Consider the following 10457-nt stretch of genomic DNA (forward strand, 5'->3'; position numbering starts at 1 on the left):
TGGATTAAATTCAGACTTAGCTTCTGGGTTCTGAGAAGGAGGCTGTGCAATTAGAGTGGGACAGGAGGTGTAGGGATGCCAACCAGGAGACCACTGGACATCAAGCAGTTAGTGATCCATGTAGCCATGACCTGAGCAGGCACGGCCCTGTGTTGTGCTGTGCTGTTTCATGCAATGCTATGTTGTGCCATGCTGTGCTGGGCTGTGCTACACTGCATGCTCGGCCTGACCTTCAGGCTGCGTTGTGCTGCACAACCCCCTTGGCTGCAGGATAAGCCCGCTCTGCTCATGGCAACAGAGGAGCCTGCAGGCAGCCCCCAATCGCTATCAGCAATCCTGCAACCTACACTTCATCCTTTAGACCTCCTCCTCTTGGCCATTTTTTCCCCCCAGTCTGCTGCCCTTGTTCCTTCAGCAGTAGTATTCTGCCCGGGAGCACAGCATATAACCTGCTGATGTGCTTCTTACTGCACTTCCTCGTGTGGTAAACAAGTTTACAAAACAGGAATGAGAACCGAATAAATAAAGGACTTGGAAACAAGGTTTAGTGAGTGCAGTGGGCAAGCCACAAAAATCTCAGTGTTATGGTACTCGGGAGCTTCATGCAGTAACAATGATGGAAAGCATCTTCCCAAGCGCAAGAAATGCCCTGCAGCCTGCTATTCTTCACTCTCTTAAGTGATGCTGATTTGAGTGCCCCCTGGCCGAGGAGAAAATTAAGCATGGATGTGACACTGCTGCATAAGCATACAGCCAAATAACTCGCATGTCACAAACAGGCACTTCTTCTTGCCTTTCCTTCTTTGAAGGAAGCAACTGTCTCCTCTCCTACCAGTACTCCCAAAGAATAGTTACCTGATGTCATGCAGACGCTTGATAAATTATTGGCAAAAGGATCCTCTCTGACATGGAGGCTAACTCCAGAGGAAAATAGAGCTGTATATGCAAATAACCTTCAGATATGCTTATGTTGTGGGTTTACATGGCAAGTTTTTGGTAGTGGAGGGGGCATAAGGGTAACTTCTGCGAGAAGAATCCAGAAGCTGCCCCATGTTAGATAAGGGCACTGTTGTTGGCAAGAACTCAACCAATAAGAGATGTTGTTTGCACCTCTATGAGAGCATATTTAAGAAAGGGGAAAAAAACTGCTTGGGAACAGCAGCTGAGAGAAAGAGAGGAGTGAGAAAACAGCCTTACAGACACCAAGCTCTCTGCAGAAGGAGGGCAGGAGGTGCTCCAGGCACCAGAGCTGAAGTTTGCCTGCAGCTTGTGGAGAGGCCCCTGGTGGAGCAGGCTGTCCCCCTGCAGCCCATGGTGTACCATGGTGGAGCAGGGTTCCATGCTGCAGCCCATGGAGGAGACCACAGTGGAGCAGATGGATCTACACTGGAGGAGGCTGTGGCCCCTGGAGGACCCCCGCAGGGGCAGGCCCTGGGCTGGAGCTGCAGCCCGTGGAGAGGAGCCCACGCAGGAGCAGGTGACCTGGCAGGAGCTGCTGCTCATGGGGGATCCAGGTAGGAGCAGTGTGCTTCTGGTGGATGGACCCCATGGTACAGACCCATACCTGGAGCAGTTCTTGAATTGCTGCTGCCTGTGGAAAACCCACTCAGGATGAGTTCGGGAAGGACTGCATCCCGTGGGAGGGACCTCACATTGGAGACGGGGAAGAGAGTGATCGAGAAGGAGTGGTGGAGGAGAAGCACTATAGTCTGACCGCAGCCCCCATTTCCCCGTTCCCCTGTGCTGCACGGGGGGGAGGAGGTGGCAGAGGGTGGATGGGAAAAGATGTTTTTGTTTGTTTGTTTGTTTGTTTTTCCTTTGTTTGTTTTTCCTTTGTTTCTCACTCCTCTAGCTTGTTAGCAATAGGCAATAAATCTTACTATCTCCCTACTCTGAGTCTGTTTTGTCCTTTATGATATTTGTTGAGTGATATCCCCATCCTTATCTCAACCCTTGAGCCTGCCAAGTCAGAAAGCTTTGAATATTTTGCCAAGCCATTCACCCAGCCCTGAATTTAGAACTGATATCAGGAAAGTCACTAGAGGAAAATGCAAGCAACTGTGGGCTGTGTAACAGCCAATGTCAATTCTTCGAGGATAATTTTTACCATATTAATTTTATCAATGTGGTTCACAGACAAACACTTCTGATCCACAGTAAGATATTCATATTGATGAGCAGCTTTGGAAACATGCAACCCATACAGTTTCATAATAAATATACATTAGCAAAATATTTTTGGTGAGTAAAAAAGACCTTTGGAATTGAGTCATCAGCAAGTGGTAAATATGAAACAAAACAAGTTGCTCAATGTTTTAAGAAATCAAATATAGGGCTTCAAAGCTTCACATAAATAAAGAACTAAACTATTCCATGAAAACAGCCAGAATTACAGCAAACAGGGAGGTATGGAGAAGGAGTGCAAAGCACTAGGAAAAGGTTTTTACACTAAGTGTAAGTGCTGAAACAGGTTACTTAAGGGTGCGGTGGAGTTGCCATTGCTGGAATTTTTCAAGGATCAACTACACAAGTATATGTCAAGAAACGTTTAAGGAGAAAGCACCCTGCTTTGGATTCTCTCGTAGGATCTTGTCTTTGATTTTCTTCTATACTCTAAAGAGAAGGAAAAATCCTGGAACAAAACTCTTCTACATTTTCACACACCATCAAGGGCTGAGTTTGCTTTTAGTTAGAGGTTTTATAGTTGCTTCTCCTGCTAGACCCTGCTAGCCTCCCTTCTTGTTTTTGTTTCCCCGGTTTTGACATGTCTGGTTCTAGCCAACGTTTTCAGTATTTACTTTTCATCTGGCTTGTCTGCTCATGACAGCTACCCCAAGCTTCAGCCATCAGATAAAGTGCTGCCAAGGCCTCAGTGGCAAATAAACATCAAATTGTGAATTAAAAAGAAAGAAAAAAAAAAAAAAAGAGGTTATGGAAAATAATCATAATAATAATAAAAAGAAAAAAGAAAATCAAGCTACTGACAGCTAAAATGTTTTCAGGCACTTTGTTTCCTCGAGCCAGCATCTCATCATTCTTACGCCCAGCTAATGGGCTGCCTGCCCAGTGCTAGTGTGAGGAAGAAGTGCAGAAGAGTTGGACTGTAGTGGAAAGTTAAGGGGGAAAATGAGGTGGGAATGGTTTGCCTGGCCCATTGCCACAGTTCAGCGCCGGGTAAGGCTCCGTCAGCAGCTCTACAGGGTGGTGTCAGCCTGCACCCAGCCCCAGGTTCCACATGCTGCCGACCTAAATGGACTCCTCCAAACAGGTAAAGCAGCATTTTCCTTCCAAAACTGTAAGTTTGCCCTTGGGAAGTGATGCAGCTCAAGTGTCCTCTCAGCATATCCATCTCACGGAACGGGATGTCCCAGCTGCTCCCCATATTCAGCCTTCAAAGTCTCTCACCACACTTCCTTAATTGTGAGGAGGACTAAAGTCATTGAAAAATACAAACAAAACAAAAATTAAAAAATTTAAAAATAAAAAAAAAGGGGGGGGGGGCAGAAAGGTAGCTTGGGAACAAAAAGCAAGGGTGAAAGATAAGATGGAGAGCTGGAAGAAGACAGACTCGTGGCCACACAGCTGAGACGTCCGCCCACAGACCTTTCCAGGCAAGCGGGCTGGGAGTCGGGGATGGTTTTAACTTTGTTTAACATGGCACACAAAACAAGCTGGTCTATTCATCTGTCTCACTCTCTCCCCCCTCTCTGAGACCTATCCTTTTATTGCATATTGAACATTTCATTCTGTGGTTTTTGTTCTTTTTCGAAGGTGAGTTAGCCAAATATATTTTAAACGGATAAACAGTCAACATATTAAGGCTTCAGATGCAAAGCAGGTTTTAAGAATTCACTTTTCCTTGCAAGACGGTCCAGAATCATGCAGGAATTAAAATCTCATGGTGCCACGGGGAGTATGTGAATTCCAGGACTACCAAAGTAATTTTCCTTGAGGTTTCTGGGCAGTTTCACTGAGGACAACTCAGCAGAAAGCAGTTCACCAAACCAGCGCTGCCATACCACCTTCACTGCTGGTTATTTCACTAACACAGGGAAGCTGGAGTCCAGGAGAACAGCAAAAATGCACGGCATCTCCCAGAGAAGTGAGGAAAGCAGCACAGGAGGAAGGAAGATGTGCATGGTCGAACAGGTCCCGTTATGCTCCTCAGTGGAGTGGAAAGAAGCAAGAGTTTCAAGCCCTCTGCCTGTTTCTGTACATTAACTTTCTTCGTGGTTCATTGCCATAGAAGTTCCTCTCCATTGACATGCAGCGAGCTCTGAAACGTGGTTCAGAAGTGGACACCTATGTTCTTAGTCAAATGAACCCATCAGCCCAGGCAAAGCTCGCTCATGGGTGAGAACCAGATTTGAGTCCACCGTTTCAGCAGGTTTGATATATGATGTGATGTGAACTCAGTCTCAGTTTACCCCTCAGTTTAGCCCTCATTCCCCGACCCTCCCACATCTCCGTGCTTCCCCTGTGCATTGCCCAGCAAAGTGCTGTCCATGGAATTTCACGGTGCAGACCCTGGCACACCAAGCTAAACCTTGGCCTCGCACATGCTACTTTGCGTCTTGGCAGCACTAATTCACATTGTTATGTCCATCAGGTGCAGCTGCAGCATTTTGTGAACGCTGCAAAAATTGTGGAGGAAATCAGGTTTTCAGGAGACAGATCTAGGTGATGCTACAAGTACTGGCAGTAGTGAAAATTTTCAGGTTTCATTTCTGTTCCATAAAAGCACCCTAGCTGTTCAACAAATTGTATTTTGACATTCAGATGTTCTGCACCTGTTATTTCTCTTTATTTGATGAAAGCAGTAATGGAATTTATGCTAAGCAAAATGCCAATTTGTATTTAGCTTTTGTATTTTTGCAGCTGCAGCCTCTGTCTTTGAAGTCCAGAACCGGTGATGTAAGAACCTTTGACAGTTCAGCAGTCAGTCCTCCTCAGCAGCAGAGAAGTCCAGACAGGCCATGAGTTTCTTTATGATCACAGCGGTGCATTGGAATGGCCACTGACACTCTCAGAAATGATTCAGGTAAAGAGCACGGACATGCTGCCTATCAGGATTACCTCCCACCTCAGACTTCTTATATTCAGAGTTAGTGTTCATGGAGGAGTAATCTTTTTTCATCAAGTTTCTGTTACATATCACTTATCCACTCTTTGAGGACATGTTTTCTCTGTTTGTCTCCTATATTTGTGTGCTATTTCTGGTCTGAAAACAAGAGAACCTCAAGGTATTTTTGTGCATTGCTTGCTGACCTCCTCAGCAGTTGCAGCCATCCTAGGCAGCATCGAATCCAATTCTGTTGCGTTAAATTCAGTTTTCTTTTTCCATAGTTTCCAGTACTTGATTCAAGTTGTGGAACACAACTGGGACATGTAAAAATGAAGAAAGGCATTTCTTCAGCTGAGTGCTAAAAGCCAATGATTTCTGAAAAGCGCTAGCAAATGTGGCATTTCCATGGGCAAGCAACTTGGCAAGTCAAGAGCGAGTGATTGATTTCTTGTGTTCAGCTGCTCAGCTGTGTTTTCTATGCTCAATTTGAGGTATTTACTGGCAGTGCAGAAAGGAGAAATAATTCCATTGGTTTTCTAGAGGGATGGGCAGCCTGTGTTTTCATTCTCAGACATTGTTTCTCCTAAACCTAGCACAGCTCATGGCCATACTCAGAGAGTCATAGAATCATTTAGGTTGGAAAAGACCCTTAAGATCGTAAATTTCAACTGCCTGCCTAACTACCTAGTCTACCAGTAAACCATGTCCCTAAACACCACAAACATGCATTTCTTAAATACCTCCACCATTTCCCTGGGCAGCCTGTTCCAATGCCCAACCACTCTTTCCATGAAGGAATTCTTCCTGATATCCAATCTAAACCTCCCCCGATGCAACTTGAGGCTGTTTCCTCATGTCCTATTTTACTTTCCCAAACTCTCTACCTCCTTCTCATTTGTGTAGAGATTCTTAAAACAGGAGGCTTCACTCCATGCTGAAAATCTAATGTAGAGTTTGAGATCACAGTAACAGATTTCATCATGAGGAAGACACCTCACATTGGGCACATTTTTCCCTGTGTAGTTCTTACCTGGATCATAATATTTTGACGTTAAATCTTTCAAATTACATTTCCATAATATGAATTGTGTCCGCTTCCAGAAATTGTCAGTTCCACTACCTATTGGCTTAATTACTGAAAAAAGGAGAATAACTAGAGACTTTCTCCTCAGTTCACATAGCGAAGTAAAGGCCTAGTGTGTCGATATGAAACACTGCATTATTTGGATTTCCTAATGGCTTAGCAATAAATTGAACTGATGGTGAGAAATTACAGTTCTGCACAGGATCCTGTTCTTTGTATCTTTATTATCGGCAAGAAGTCCAACACCTGGATGAAGTCTTCCTCTGTTTCTACTCTGAGAAATGTAGGGGTGTTTTTCTAAACCAGCACAATGGCTCAGGTGGGTCCTTTGTCAGACATGTCATGAGTAAATAAAGTTACTTTCCTGCTGAGGGCTGACACATGTAGACTTGACATTAGTAACACCATCATGCATTTTGTCTGATATTTCCCATGCACAGCCCCCAGCGCATACCCCATGCACAGTTGCATAGATTTTTGCCAAATGCAGGCCATAAGCCTAGAAATATTTTATCCATGTCATTGTTTTCAGCTTAAATCCTGGCTACAAAATGGGGATGCATGGGGATGCATGGCCTACAGGGGGTGCCAGACACAGAGATCCCAGTGGGACTACAGTTCTAGTGAGTAAGGTGCATTTATGTGCCGTTTCCAACTGTCTTAGGACAGTCGTTTGAGCCCAGAACTGGTAAAGACTGTCCACAGACACTGAGAACAGAATATAGATTTCAGAACTGCAGTCATGGGGTTTATGTCTAGTTATTTTCCCTTGAAGTCCTTAAAAATTTTCCCCCACTTTGGAGGAAGGGGATGTTAAAGATACTGCATTTATTATTAACTATATTTATTGAAGCATTTATCTGGATCAGTTTAGAAGAATAAAAAGCAGGTTGTCTTCAGAGGATCCTCAGGTTTGGCTGCCTGGGCTCAGGGCCAAGGCAGCTCAGCTGCTCAGTGGGAAGAGGCTCCTAGAGGTGCCATGGGGAATCATGGCCACTGCCAGCCCTAGTCTTGGTGGTGCTGCTTTTAAACCAAGGCTTCACCACCTGGGCCTCACCAGAGCTAAAACTACCACTGTGTCATGGGCTTGGCCTGGCCACAGCCCCTGATGTTCTTCTAGACTATATTTGCAGGCTGACCTGCATGTTGTAAGGTGTTATATGATCCAGGCAAAACAAGACATTGGTGTACTTGCATGAAAGTGAGGTTGTTAGTTCGGGCAGAGGAGTCCTTCCATACAACAGGTAGATGTTTTGATGAATTGCCTGGGGCAGAAAGCAAACTGTACATCTGTGAGCAGGTTTTCTAAGGAAATGTTGGGTCTCTTTCTCATTAATCGTGTTTTTATGTCACTGCTGTTGAGAACATATCTAACTAATTGCATTTCTGGGTGTACACAGAGAAGAGGAGGTAGGCATATTAGCAGTTTGGCTAAATACATCATCTCAGGATCTGATAGGAAAAAATAATGTTTTTCCATGTACTGTGCTAGAGTCATGATTATCTTATTATTGATATGCATCCCGCTAATGGGATCCTTCCTCTGATAATGGGATTGAGAGTTTGGAGGCTGAGAGCACAGAATGTTTAGAAATAGACCCCATGTGCTTAACATTATCTGAGATTAATTGCAAAGACCAAACAACGTTGTCACTAAAAGCCTTCTGTTAAACATAGACTTCTTTAACAAATAATTTATCTAATTACAATCCAGATTTTGAGCAGAACACTGTTTTTCAGGTGGAAAGGACAGCTGCAGCTTTCTTCAAACTATCATATGTTTGACAGTAGCTGATGAAGAAAAGAAGAAAAAAAAAAAAAAGGAAAAAAAGAAAAATCTAATTCAGAGGCCTGAGCAAGATCTGCAACGTCCTGATTATGTGCTCCAGCTATGATATTTGGTACTACAGAACAGCACGCAAGCCATTATCACTGCTCCTAGAACAGTGCAAGTTGTTTTTGTGGTTTTCTCAATCCCTTCTTTTTCTTGGTTAACCTTTCCTTCACTTCCAGCTGCTTCCAGGTTTCAGGATGTCAAAGATCTGATCTCGCGTGTCATCTGCATGCATTTTCCATGCTATCTTTCTGCTCCCATGCCCTACATATTTGTCAGACACAAGCTGTCGGGTAGTCAGTGCTCTGCCATTGCTGGGTTACCCTGCACTGCAACCTGCTGCTGCCAGGATGGTCAAATGCTCATTGCCCCAGCTGCAGCTAAAACCCACATCTCCAGAGCATTCTTCAAGATCAGGTTTCTTACTATACTTCTGGGGACTGGCAATGGTCTTGGTTTTATTCAAATATTCTGGCCCCTTGAACCTTCATGGCAGATCCAGAGAAGCAGTCAAAAGCAAAGCACATAGAAGATAGGAGCTGCTTTAGCATCACCTCAATGCAAGTGCCATCACTAGTGATGGAAACCCAGTTTTTGAAGTGCGTGGCTGAGCAGAGCTGACCAACATTGAGAGTTCAGGCAATAGAAAGTCAGAGAGCAGCAATGGCTGCATCCAGACAGAGTTGGTGCTTCTGCTTCACAGAATCGGAGCTGGCTTGCTCAAGACTTCAATCAATCTATTCAGGTACAAGTATACAGTGGGGAGATGTATGGGAGATTCCCACATATATTTAATATAACTTGAATGCCTGCATTGCTCAATGAATTGCCAAGAGCTGGGGATACAAGCTCTGGAGTCAGTATGACCCCATTGCACAGGGGACAAATAAAACACCCAGCCAGGGCAGGAACAGGGGCATGATGGTAGCCAGTTCTCTGTCTCTCTCTCTCTTTCTCTCTCTCCCTTTCCAAGAGAGATTTTTATAATGTGAAAGTGCTGGAATACACAACCAATTACACTTTGGAGGCTTTATTTTCTAAAGGAATCACAAAATGGGTGAGGTTGGAAGGGATCTCTGTGTTTCTCCACCTTGTGAATTGCCTGGCTACTGCCAGAGGTTCCCAGCCAGGGCAGGAGCAGGGGCATGATGGTAGCCAGCAAAAGCACTGAACTATTAACTCAAGCTCAGTTATTGCCATAAGTGAATTTATCAACAGCAATTCTGAATCTGTTATATCTGTTGCCTTAATAAATTACATATATTTTCAACTTCGTGAAACTGTCACAGTGAAAGTCCTTGGTAGGGCTCTGAAACAGGCAAAGATTGACTCTCGTGAGTATCTATATCCATAATTCTTTACACATAAAGTGTTGACCAAGTCCGGGACTAGGATTGGATCCAGCCACACCTTGACTCCTCTCTGAGAAGGAGTTTGAAAGTGAAGGAGTCCTTTCTGAAACTCATGACTCAACAGGAGGGTCTCCCTCAGCCATATACCCTTAACACAACAAGTGCCTTGTACAACAAGGTGAGGGGAGTGCAGAGATTGTTATTTACCTTCTTTGTAGGTGTTCAGATGAGCTTCTGTCACATAACCTAACACAAGTGACCTGGGCAGGCTACAGGAATGAGCTGAAAGGAACTTCATCTGGCATGCATAAAAAGGAGCATGGCCAGCAGGTCAAGGGAGGTGATTCTCCCCCTCTACTCTGCCCAGGTCAGGCCTCACATGGAGTACTGTGTCCAGTACTGGGCTCCCCGCTATAAAAAAAGACAGGGATCTCCTGGAGAGAGTCCAGTGGAGGGCAACAAAGATGATGCAGGAACTGGAGCATCTTCCCTGTGAGGAAAGGCTGAGAGACCTGGGTCTGTTCAGCCTTGAGAAGAGAAGACTGAGAGGGGATCTTAACAATGTTTACAAATATCTTTAGTGTGGGACACAGAGGGATTTGGCCAACCTCTTTTCAGTGGATTGTGGGGACAGGACCAGGGGCAATGGCTGCAAAATGGAGCACAGGAAGTTCCGCGCCAACAGTCGAAAGAACTTCTTCACGGTGAGGGTGATGGAGCACTGGGACAGGCTGCCCAGGGTGGTTGTGGAGTCTCCTTCTCTGGAGATATTCAAGGCCTGTCTGGATGTCTACCTGGGCAGCCTACTCTAGGGAACCTACTTTGGCAGGGGGGTTGGACCCGATGATCTCTTGAGGTCCCTTCCAACACTTACAGTTCAGTGATTCTGTGATTCATGAAATTCAGTGGAGAAATGCCAAGTTCTGCACAAGAAACAGACTAAGTCCTGCAGTAGTATAGGCTGAGGACCGACTGGCTGGTGAGCAGCTGGGATGAAAAGGACCTGGGAGTCCTGGCAGGCAGTGAACTTAAATAGGTCCTCGGTGCATGCTGGCACTGACAAAGGCTAACAGCATCCTGGACTGCATCAGCAAGAGCACAGCCTGTAGATCCAGGGAAATT

The sequence above is a fragment of the Aythya fuligula genome, chromosome 2 (assembly GCF_009819795.1).
Source record: "Aythya fuligula isolate bAytFul2 chromosome 2, bAytFul2.pri, whole genome shotgun sequence".
NCBI classification, from domain to species: domain Eukaryota; kingdom Metazoa; phylum Chordata; class Aves; order Anseriformes; family Anatidae; genus Aythya; species Aythya fuligula.